The following is a 12,895-nucleotide window of genomic DNA, read 5'->3' as shown; positions in this document are numbered from 1 at the left end:
ACATGCAGTATATAGCTAGACTTTCACCTAATCTTACACTCAGCTCTAAGACAGAACTCCTATTTTAATTATCAGAGAATAAATCTCTAGTCTTTTCTGAGAGGGAAGTACGTAGGGGAATTACCCAGCTGCAAAGAATAAAGAAGGGGATTTGGAGGCCTAATTGCTTCACAAATCACTTATCTACTAATTCCCATGTTTTTGGCTCCACTTTTACCCTCACTTATAAAAGTACCGGATGCTGACTTGATGCTGCTAGTTTCTGAGCCTTTTGGGAGTTTGTTGATACAAATTGTATTGTTCATTTTCTCACTGCTGGTTTAGGATTCAGGTTCCTTGGGTCTGCTAATCAGTTAATATTTGCTCTTGAGCTTTCCATTTCCTAAAATGCTGCTGTTTTCATACTCTTTCCTTTTTTGTTCTCATGGGTTTACGGCTCTAAAATACTTCTTTTATGTCATTTATAGATAAATATGAATGTCTAATCCACTGCATTTAACTGGAAACCCTTTTTCATCATGGCATTTAACAAGTTTATTGTAGCACTTTCATTATATTATATGTTTATATATTTGTTTATTATATTTCTTCATCTACAAGTATGCATGTTTCATAAAAATAGGGATATTGTCTGTCTTGTTCACTATGCATTTCTAGTGCCTAGGACATAATAGACCCTCAGTAAATATTTGTTGAATAAATTAATCTGACATTTTATTATTTGGAAGAAATGATATTTGTAGTCTTAACATCTGATAGTGTTTGTGGGAAAAGTGAAAATAATTATATAGCAAATTAGTCAAGTCAAAATGATAATTAGTGACTCAAGGAAAAGAGGTATACAGGACAAGATACATAATAATAGTACATAAATTTTCACTTGTTCCATACATATTCCAATTTTTGTCTTAAAAGACCAACTGGATGTGCATAATAAATTTATTTTAGAGGCCTAAGAAAAGCCAAATAGAGATCAATTAGCAGATTTTTGCAGTTTCCAGGTGAGAAAAAATTTTCACCTAGTAGAGGGGTTAGAAAGTATTGAACAGAATTTAGAAGATAGAGTTAGAAGGACTTGGATACCTTTGGATAAGGGAGGAGTGGAGAAAGGAGGTATTGATATTAAGGTGTTAAGTGTGACTCCTTCACTCAGATGGTCAGACTAACTGGAGGAGGACAAGAGTATATGTGGGGAAGTAAGCATTGACATTAATTTGCCCTGCTTCTTCTGCAACTGCCCAAGTATTTTTCATTTGGCTCTTTTGCCCCAAATGTAGAAAAAAAGTTTTAGTCTGAATTACTCAGATTTCCAGTATGCTATTTTGCTCTTCTTGCATAGACTTAGATAAGCAATACAGGACACGGGGAGGGGGAAGGGTAAGTGAGAGAGTGGCATGGACATATATAAATTACCAAGTGTAAAATAGATAGCTAGTGGGTAGCAGCCGCATAGCACAGGGAGATCAGCTCGGTGCTTTGTGACCACCTAGAGGGGTGGGTTAGGGTGGGTGGAAGGGAGACGCAAGAGGGAGGGGATATGGGAATATATGTATACGTATAGCTGATTCACCTTGTTATACAGCAGAAACTAACACACCACTGTAAAGCAATTATACTCCAATAAAGATGTTTAAAAAAAAGTGAACGAAAATAATTGTTATTATTGCCTGACACCACAAACTGTTAATAGCAGTACAGCCTAGTCTAAAGGGTATCAGTTGAGTGCATAAAATCTGCTGACCTGGGGATGAGATGACCTGGGTTCTAGATTCAGCTCTGTCACTAACTCACTGTATGACGTTACACTAGTCATATAAATTTGGTTTCCTTATGTGTAAAATCAGGTTGCTAATAAAGTAATTGCACTATTGCCAAGCTATTCTTTGGGAAAGTAGAGAAGATCTATGTTTATTTTGAGAGCTAGAAAGAGAGAGTATTTATAAATAATTAATGTACAAATATGTTCTGAAGAGAAAGTTACAATGTATTAACCTACATAGCAGCTAATAATGACCACCATTTATTGAGAAGCTGTCATGTGCCATGTGCTTTACCTATGTTTCATATTTAATCATCACGATAGCATATGAGGTTAGTATTACTATCACCTGTGTACAGACAAGAAAGGTGAGGTTCAGAGAGGACAACTTTGCCAAAGGAAAACTGCTAGTTAGTAGTAAATACAAGATTCAGACTCAGTTTTGTTGTACTTCAAAGCCAACATATTTTCAACTTTATTATTTATTTATTTATTTATTTAACATCTTTATTAGAATATAATTGCTTTACAATGGTGTGTTAGTTTCTGCTTTACAACAAGGTGAATCAAAGTGAATACATATACATATATCCCCATATCCCTTCCCTCTTGCGTCTCGTCCAATACTATATTTTGGGCATAGTGGACTGCCCTGAAACATGTCAATGAATTTAAACTCATTGAATCTTCGTTTTTTTTTTTCCAATGGGTATTTTTTTTTCTTTTTCTTTTTTTTAAACATCTTTATTGGAATATAATTGCTTCAAAATGGTGTGTTAGTTTTTGCTTTATAACAAAGTGAATCAGCTATACATATACATATATCCCCATATCTCCTCCCTCTTGCATCTCCCTCACACCCTCCCTATCCCACCCCTCTAGGTGGTCACAAAGCACCGCGCTGAGCTCCCTGTGCTATGTGGCTGCTTCCCACTAGCTATCTAATTTACATTTGGTAGTGTATGTATGTCCATGCCACTCTCTCACTTCATCGCAGCTTACCCTTCCCCCTCCCCCTGTCCTCAAGTCCATTCTCTACATCTGCGTCTTTATTCCTGTCCTGACCCTAGGTTCTTGAGAACTGATTTCTGTTTTTTTTTCCCTTAAATTCCATATATATGTGTTAGCATATGGTATTTGTTTTTCTCATTCTGACTTACTTCACTTTGTATGTCAGACTCTAGGTCCATCCACGTCACTACAAATAACTCCATTTCGTTTCTTTTTATGGCTGAGTAATATTCCACTGTATATATATACCACATCTTCTTTCTCCATTCATCTGTCGATGGACACTTAGGTTGCTTCCACGTCCTGGCTATTGTAAATAGTGCTGGAATGAACATTGCGGTACATGACTCCTTTTGAATTATGGTTTTCTCAGGGTATATGCCCAGTAGTGGGATTGCTGGGTCATATGGTAGTTCTATTTTTAATTTCTTTTTTTCTTTTTTTTTGACTCAGAGGTACTCTTTTTTTTTAACATCTTTAATGGAGTATAATTGCTTTACAATGGTGTGTTACTTTTTGCTGTATAACAAAGTGAATCAGCTATACATATACATATATCCCCATATCTCCTCCCTCTTGTGTCTCCCTCCCACCCTCCCTATCCCACCCCTCTAGGTGGTCACAAAGCACCGAGCTGAGCTCCCTGTGCTATGCAGCTGCTTCCCACTAGTTATCTATTTTACATTTGGTAGTATATATAAGTCCATGCCACTCTCTCACTTCATCCCAGCTTACCCTTCCCCATCCCAGTGTCCTCAAGTCCATGCTCTATGTCTGTGCCTTTATTCCTGTCCTGCCCGTAGGCTCTTCATAACCATTTGCTTTTTCTTTTTTTTTTTTTAGATTCCATATATATGTGTTAGCATACAGCATTTATTTTTCTCTTACTGACCTACTTCACGCAGTATGACAGTCTCTAGGTCCATCCACCTCACTACAAATAACTCAATTTCGTTTCTTTTTATGGCTGAGTAATATTCCATTGTATATATGTGCCACATCTTCTTTATCCATCATCTGTCAATGGACAGTTAGGTTGCTTCCATGTCCTGGCTATTGTAAATAGCGCTGCAGTGAACATTTTGGTACATGACTCTTTTTTATTTATTTATTTATTTATTTATTTATTTATTTATTTATTTATTTATGGCTGTGTTGGGTCTTCGTTTCTGTGCGAGGGCTTTCTCTAGTCGTGGCACGCGGGGGCCACTCCTCATCGCGGTGCGCGGGCCTCTCACTATTGCGGCCTCTCTTGTTGCGGAGCACAGGCTCCAGACGCGCAGGCTCAGTAATTGTGGCTCATGGGCCTAGTTGCTCCGCGGCATGTGGGATCTTCCCAGACCAGGGCTCGAACCCGTGTGCCTTGCATTGGCAGGCAGATTCTCAACCACTGCGCCACCAGGGAAGCCCACATGACTCTTTTTGAATTATGGTTTTCTCAGGGTATATGCCCAGTCGTGGGATTGCTGGGTCGTATGGTAGTTCTATTTCTACTTTTTTAAGGAACCTCCATACTGTTCTCCATAGTGGCTGTATCAATTTACATTCCCACCCACAGTGCAAGAAGGTCCCCTTTTCTCCACACCTGCTCCAGCATTTATTGTTTGTAGATTTTTGGATGATGGCCATTCTGACTGGGGTGAGGTGATACCTCATTGTAGTTTTGATTTGCATTTCTCTAACGATTAGTGATGTTGAGCATCCTTTCATGTGTTTGTTGGCAATCTGTATATCTTCTTTGGAGAAATGTCTTTTTAGGTCTTCTTCCCATTTTTGGATTGGGTTGTTTGTTTTTTTGATATTGAGCTGCATGAGCTGCTTGTAAATTTTGGAGATTAATCCTTTGTCAGTTGCTTCATTTGCAAATATTTTCTCCCATTCTGAGGGTTGTCTTTTCGTCTTGTTTATGTCTTCCTTTGCTGTGCAAAAGGTTTTAAGTTTCATTAGGTCCCATTTGTTTATTTTTGATTTTATTTCTATTTCTCAAGGAGGTGGGTCGAAAAGGATCTCGCTGTGATTTATGTCATAGAGTGTTCTGCCTATGTTTTCCTCTAAGAGTTTTATAGTGTCTGGCCTTACATGTAGGTCTTTAATCAATTTGAGTTTATTTTTGTGTATGATGTTAGCGAGTGTTCTAATTTCATACTTTTACATGTAGCTGTCTAGTTTTCAAAGCACCACTTATTGAAGAAGCTGTATGTTCTCCCTTGTATATTCTTGCCTCCTTTATCAAAAATATGGTAAACATATGTGTGTGGGTTTACCTCTGGGCTTTCTATCCTGTTCCATTGATCTATATTTCTGCTGTTGTGCCAGTACCATACTGTCTTGATTACTGTAGCTTTGTAGTATAGACTAAAGTCAGGCTCCCTGATTACTCCAGCTCCGTTTTTCGTTCTCAAGATTGCTTTGGCTATTCGGGGTCTTTTGTGTTTCCATTTAAATTGTGAAATTTTTTGTTCTAGTCCTGTGGAAAATGCCATTGGTAGTTTGATAGGGATTGCATTGAATCTGTAGATTGCTTTGGGTAGTATAGTCATTTTCACAGTGTTGATTCTTCCAATCCAAGAACATGGTATATCTCTCCATCTGTTTGTATCATCTTTAATTTCTTTCATCAGTGTCTTATAGTTTTCAGCATACAGGTCTTATGTCTCCTTAGGTAGGTTTATTCCTAGGTATTTTATTCTTTTTGTTGCAAAGGTAAATGGGAATATTTCCTTAATTTCTCTTTCAGATTTTTCATCGTTAGTTTATAGGAATACAAGAGATTTCTGTGCCTTAATTTTATATCCTGCTACTTTACCAAATTAATTGATCAGCTCTAGTATTTTTCTGGTAGCATCTTTAGGATTCTCGATATATAGTATCATGTCATCTGCAAAAAGTGACAGTTTTAATTCTTCTTTTCTGATTTGGATTCCTTTTATTTCTTTCTCTTCTCTGATTGCTGTGGTTAAACTTCCAAAACTATGTTGAATAATAGTGGTGAGAGTGTACAACCTTGTCTTGTTCCTGATCTTAGGGGAAATGGTTTCAGTTTTTTACCATTGAGAACAATGTTGTCAGTGGGTTTGTCATACATTGCCTTTATTATGTTGAGGTAAGTTCCCTCTATGCCTACTTTTTGGAGGGTTTTATCATAAATGGGTGCTGAATTTTGTCGAAAGTTCTTTCAGCATCTATTGAGATGATCATATGGTTTTTCTCCTTCAATTTGTTATATGGTTTATCACATTGATTGATTTGCATATATTGAAGAATCCTGGCATCCCTGGGATAAATCCTACTTGATCATGGTGTATGATGCTTTTAATGTGCTGCTGGATTCTGTTTGCTAGTATTTTGTTGAGGATTTTTGCATCTATGTTCATCAGTGATGTTGGCCTGTAGTTTTCTTTCTTCGTGACATCTTTGTCTGGTGTTGGTATCAGGGTGATGGTGGTCTCACAGAATGAGTTTGGGAGTGTTCCTCCCTCTGCTATATTTTGGAAGAGTTTGAGAAGGATAAATGTTAGCTCTTTTCTAAATGTTTGATAGAATTCACCTGTGAAGCCATCTGGTACTGGGTTTTTCTGTTGGAAGATTTTTAATCACAGTTTCAATTTCATTACTTGTGATTGGTCTGTTTATATTTTCTATTTCTTCCTGGTTCCGTCTTGGAAGGTTGTGCTTTTCTAAGAATTTGTCCATTTCTTCCAGGTGGTCCATTTTATTGGCATATAGCTGCTGGTAGTAATCTCTCATGATCCTTTGTATTTCTGCAGTGTCAGTTGTTACTTCTCCTTTTCCATTTCTAATTCTATTGATTTGAGTCTTCTCCCTTTTTTTCTTGATGAGTCTGGCTAATGGTTTATCAATTTTGTTTATCTTCTTAAGGAACCAGCTTTTAGTTTTATTGATCTTTGTTATCGTTTCCTTCATTTCTTTTTCATTTATTTCTGGTCTGATCGTTATGATTTCTTTCCTTTGGCTAACTTCAGGGTTTTTTTTTCTTCTTATTTCTCTAATTGCTTTAGGTGTAAGGTTAGGTTGTTTATTTGAGACGTTTCTCGTTTCTTGAGGTAGGATTTTATTGCTGTAAACTTCCCTCTTAGAACTGCTTTTGCTGCATCCCATAGGTTTTGGGTCATCGTGTTTTCATTGTCATTTGTTTCTTGGTATTTTGTGATTTCCTCTTTGATTTCTTCAGTGATCTCTTGGTTATTAAGTAGTGTATTCTTTAGCCTCCATGTGTTTGTATCTTTTACAGATTTTTTCCTGTAATTGATATCTAGTCTCATAATATTGTGGTCCAAAAAGATACTTGATATGATTTCAATTTTCTTAAATTTACCAAGGCTTGATTTGTGACCCAAGATATGATCTATCCTGGAGAATGTTCCATGAGCACTTGAGAAGAAAGTGTATTCTGCTGTTTTAAGATGGAATGTCCTGTAAGTATCAATTAAGCCCATCGTGTTTAATATATCATTTAAATTTTGTGTTTCCTTATTTATTTTCATTTTGGATGATCTTTCCATTGGTGAAAGTGAGGTTTTACAGTCCCCTACTGTGATTGTGTTCCTGTCGATTTCCCCTTTTATGGCTGTTAGCATTTGCCTTATGTACTGAGTTGCTCCTATTTTGGGTGTATAAATATTTCCAATTGGTATATCTTCTTCTTGGATTCATCCCTTGATCATTATATAGTGTCCTTCTTTGTCTCTTGTAATAGTCTTTTTTTTTAAGTCTATTTTGTCTGATATGAGAATTGTTACTCCAGCTTTCTTTTGTTTTCCATTTGCATAGAATATATTTTTCCTTCCCCTCACTTTCAGTCTGTATGTGTCCCTATGTGTGAAGTGGGTCTCTTGTAGACAGCATATATATGGGTCTTTTTTTTGTATCCATTCAGCCAGTCTATGTCTTTTGGTGGGATCATTTAATCCACTTACATTTAAGGTAATTATCGATATGTATGTTCCTATTACCATTTTCTTAATTGTTTTGGGTTTATTATTGTAGGTCTTTTCCTTCTCTTGTGTTTCCTGCCTAGAGAAGTTCCTTTAGCATTTGCTGTAAAGCTGGTTTGGTGTTGCTGAATTCTCTTAGATTTTGCTTGTCTGTAAAGGTTTTAATTTCTCTGTCAAATCTGAATGAGATCCTTGCTAGGTAGAGTAATCTTGTTTGTAGGTTTTTCCCTTTCATCAGTTTAAATATGTCTTGACACTCCCTTCTGGCTCGCAGACTTTCTGCTGAAAGATCAGCTGTTAACCTTATGGGAATTCCCTTGTATGTTATTTGTTGTTTTTCCTGTGCTGCTTTTAATATTTTTTCTTTGTATTCATTTTTTGATAGTTTGATTAATATGTGTCTTGGCATGTTTCTCCTTGGATTTAGCCTGTATGGAACTCACTGCGCTTTATTGACTATTTCCTTTCCCATATTAAGTGAGTTTTCAACTATAATCTCTTCAAATATTTTCTCAGTCTCTTTCTTTTTCTCTTCTTCTTCTGGGACCCCTATAATTCGAATGTTGGTGCATTTAATGTTGTCCCAGAGGTCTCTAAAATTGTCCTCAATTCTTTTCATTCTTTTTTCTTTATCCTACTCTGCAGTAGTTATTTCTACTATTTTATCTTCCAGGTCACTTATCCATTCTTCTGCCTCAGTTATTCTGCTATTGATTCCTTCCAGAGAATTTTTAATTTCATTTATTTTGTTGTTCATCATTGTTTGCTCTTTAGTTCTTCCAAGTCCTTGTTAAACGTTCCTTGTATTTTCTCCATTCTATTTCCAAGATTTTGGATCATCTTTGTTATCATTACTCTGAATTCTTTTTCAGGTAGACTGCTTATTTCCTCTTCCTTTGTTTGGTCTGGTGGTTTTGTACCTTTCTCCTTGATGCGCTGTTTGTTTCTCTATCTTCTCACTTTGCTTAACTTACTGTGTTTGGGGTCTTCTTTTCACAGGCTGCAGTTCTGTAGTTCCTGTTGTTTTTGGTGTCTGCCCCCCCCCCCATGGCTAAGTTTGGTTCAGTGGGTTGTGTAGGCTTCTTGGTGGAGGGGACTAGTGCCTGTGTTCTGGTGGATGAGGCTGGATCTTGTCTTTCTGGTGGGCAGGACCACGTCCAGTGGTGTGTTTTCAGGTGTCTATGACCTTATTATGATTTTAGGCAGCCTCTCTGCTAATGGGTGGGGTTATGTTTTTGTCTTTCTAGTTGTTTGGCATAGGGTGTCCAGCACTGTAGCTTGCTGGTCGTTGAGTGGAGCTGGGTCTTAGCGTTGAGATGGAGATCTCTGTGAGAGCTTTCACCATTTGATATTGCTTAGAGCAGGGATGTCTGTGGTGGTGCAATGTCCTGATCTTGGCTCTCCCACCTCAGAAGAACAGACCTGACAAGTGGCCGGAGCACCAAGACCCTGTCAGCCACACTGCTTAGAAGAAAAGGGAGAAAAAAAGAAAGAAACAAAGAAAGAAATAGAATAAAATAAAGTTTTTAAAAATAAAAAAGATATTATTTAAAATAAAAAAAATTAAAACGTAATAAAAAAAAATGGACCGACAGAACCCTAGGGCAAATGGTTAAAGCAAAACTATACAGACAAAATATATATATGTACATATAAAAAAAAAAGGAAGAGAGCATCCAAATCAATAAACAAATCTACCAATGATAATAGACTGTAAATACTAAACTTAGATAAACATAGAACCAGAAACAAATTAGATGCAGAAAGCAAACCCAAGTCTACAGTTGCTCCCAAAGTCCACCGTCTCAATTTTGGAATGATTTGTTTTCTATTCAGGTATTCCACAGGTGCAGGTACATCACGTTGATTGTGGAGCTTTAATCCGCTTCTCCTGAGGCTGCTGGGAGAGATTTCCCTTTCTCTTCTTTTGTCGCACAGCTCCCGGGGTTCAGCTTTGGATTTGGACCCGCCTCTGCGTGTAGGTCGCCTGAGGGCGTCTGTTCCTGCCCAGACAAGATGGGGTTAAAGGAGCACCTGATTAGGGGGCTCTGGCTCACTCAGGCCCCGGAGAGGTCGGGGTACAGAATGCGGGGAGATCCTGCGGCGGCAGATGCCAGCATGACGTTGCAACAGCCTGAGGCACACCGTGTGTTCTCCCAGAGAAGTTGTGCCTGGATCACGGGACCCTGGCAGTGGCGGGCTGCACAGGCTCCCGGGAGGGGCGGTGTGGATAGTGACCTGTGCTCGCACACAGGCTTCTTGGTGGCGGCAGCAGCAGCCTTAACGTCTCATGCCCGTCTCTGGGGTCTGAGCTGATAGCAGTGGCTCGCGCCCATCTGTGGAGCTCACTTAGGCAGTGCTCTGCCTTCTGTGGGCACACGGGGCAGTAATCCCCTCTCCTCATGCACCCCAAAACAATTGTCTCTTGCCTCTTAGGCAGGTGCAGACTTTTTCTCGGAGTCCCTCCCGGCTAGCCGTGGCACACTAGACCCCCTTCAGGCTGTGTTCCCGCAGCCAACCCCAGTCCTCTCCCTGGGATCCGACCTCCGAAGCCCGAGCCTCGGCTCCCAGCCCCAACCTGTCCCGGCAGGTGAGCAGACAAGCCTCTCTGGCTGGTGAGTGCTGGTCGGCACTGACCCTCTGTGCGAAAATCTCTTTGCTTTGCCCTCTGCACCCCTGCTGCTGTGCTCACCTTTGTGGCTCTGAAGCTTCCCACCCCCGCCACCCCCCCTCCTCTCTCCACCAGTGAAGGGGTTCCCTAGTGTGTGGAGACCTTTCCTCCTTCACGGCTCCCTCCCAGAGGTGCGGGTCCCGTCCCTATTCTTTTGTCTCTGTTTTTTCTTTTTCCTTTTGCCTTACCCAAGTATGCGGGGGAGCTTCTTGCCTTTTGGGAAGTCTGAGGTCCTCTGCCAGCGTTCAGTAGGTGTTCTGTAGGAGTTGTTACACATGTAGATGTATTTGTGATGTATTTATGGGGAGGAAGGTCATCTCCACATCTTACTCCTCCGCCATCTTGAAGGTCTCTCCCATTGCTCTTTCTAGTTTGAGGCCTGTTGATAGGACCTGATCGTAATCAGCCCAGATGTGTAAGTGTGTACCAACACTGGCCTACTAATCTCACAGAGGTGTTAGGACAATGAAAGTGTAGGAATAGATTTGAGTGGGATTTGGATGAAAAAATTAGTGGCATGAGGTTTTTTTTAACATTTGCTAAAACATAAGAAATAATTAAGGAAAGAGAGTTGTTTTACACAGCAGCCTTTCAGCTAGCCTCAGATTTTCTCAGAGGAGAATGATTCTGTATTATATGATGTATATTGCTTGTTTTGAATACTACACAGTTGGATCATAAGTGGCTATTTATATGGATAGAGGTCCAGGAAGCTGAAAGCCTCAGTCCTTCCAGAAGAAACAGTTGAGGGAGATGGGTGAAATGCTGAAGGTGTCCTTGATAAAAATGACAAGACATTGTAGGTGAGTTTAGTGACATTGTGCATTTTGTTGAAATCCCTACATTTGGAGTGGAGGAGAGTGAACAGTGGGGTGGGCTTTTTCACCAAGAGCCACTGATTTTGGTCATACAGTAAAAATTGATCTATTTTTATATGTTTGCCTGAGGCATAGAACTTGAAAAACTTCAGGCATAGAAACAAGATTGTCTTTGAGTAGCTCCAAATTGCTTTTCACATTTCTATTTTATGTCTGCAAAGGGAACACTCAATAAATTTGGGTAAGAATGTAGTGGGGAGGAATCAGAGCTGATGAATTCCAAGCTTACATAAACTAAGGTTCTCAATCCTGGGTGCTTTTCTTTCTCCCTGTTAGTAGACTTAGTAAACCAAGACAGATGTTTTGAGTCCTCCTAACTCCTATCCCATTACTCATGGATTTTGGAGACAAGGCATTGCAATTGCTTGTTGAAATAGAAGAGGATTTAGTGAGCTAGGATATGAGGGGGCAAGAGGGTGAATAGAGGAGGGAGCAGCACGTCAAGCACATGACTCGTGTTCATAGGAAATGTAAAAGTGAAGCACAGAATCCAGCCCCTTGCAGTAACCACAAGCAACTACCACTCTTAATTTCCTGAAGACACTGCAGGAACTCAATGTTCACAGCCTTCCTGACCCTGAGAGTTTAATCTCAGAGAAGGATCAGATCAAATGCTTGTTGGTTTGTCTTAGCACTCATATGTATCTAGTGGTGTTGACTTTTTAAAATTATGAAACTTGAGCAACTTTACTGAATCAAACATTGTGGATATCCAGCACTCTGAGTGCCTGTCTGACATTTTTCAGTTACAATCATGGTTTTATGTGGCTTGAGGTTATCTCACAAATATATTTCTTTTGGTTGTTTCTAGTGATTACATAGGCATCCAGCCTGTTAATATCCAGTGGTGTGTTTAGCCATCCCTCAGCTATTGATCATTTGGAATCCTTCATGAAATGTCTTTTAACCATTCCCATCTTGCACCAAACCCCACTCATCTTTCAAGGTCCATGTTTAATATTACCTCCTCCATGATACCTTTTTTCTCCCCAACCCCACCCCAATCCACCCCCATGGAATGAAATTGGTTCTTCTTTGCTGCTGTAGTTCTTTGTCTTTATCTTACATATAGTTGCCTTCCCTGCTACATTATAGGATCCTTGAGGAGAGGGATTGGGTCTTACACGTAATTGAATCCCCTAAACATATAACATGGTGATTTACAGATATACATATATAGTAGATGAATATTTAAATAGCAATATAATGAAGATTTTTGCATAAATTACTTTTATTTATTTTGGATTGCATCCTTGGGGATGTATTCCTGCAAATAAAATTACTTGGGCAAAGAGCTGTGTTTCAGAAATATCACCAGCAATTTACATGGCAAGACAGATAATAAACATTGCCATCAGCAATTTACAGGGTGACCTGTTTCCTGATAGTGCTCTTTATTATATATATATATACCTACCAAGGTTTTTGGGAAACTGTGTTTTAATTTGTATTATGCTGAGGTCACATGTTTTGTCATGTGATTACATACTCAGTATGTTTCCTACTGTGAATGTTGTCCATTTTTTGACCATTCATCTAGTGAGCTTCATACATTGATCTCATATGTTTCATTATTTATTTATATGTTCTGACTGGTGTGTTTTAAAAGTTCTGCTCAATT

This window comes from Balaenoptera acutorostrata, chromosome X (genome assembly GCF_949987535.1).
Source record: "Balaenoptera acutorostrata chromosome X, mBalAcu1.1, whole genome shotgun sequence".
Lineage (NCBI taxonomy): Eukaryota > Metazoa > Chordata > Mammalia > Artiodactyla > Balaenopteridae > Balaenoptera > Balaenoptera acutorostrata.
This window is presented reverse-complemented; position numbering follows the sequence as displayed.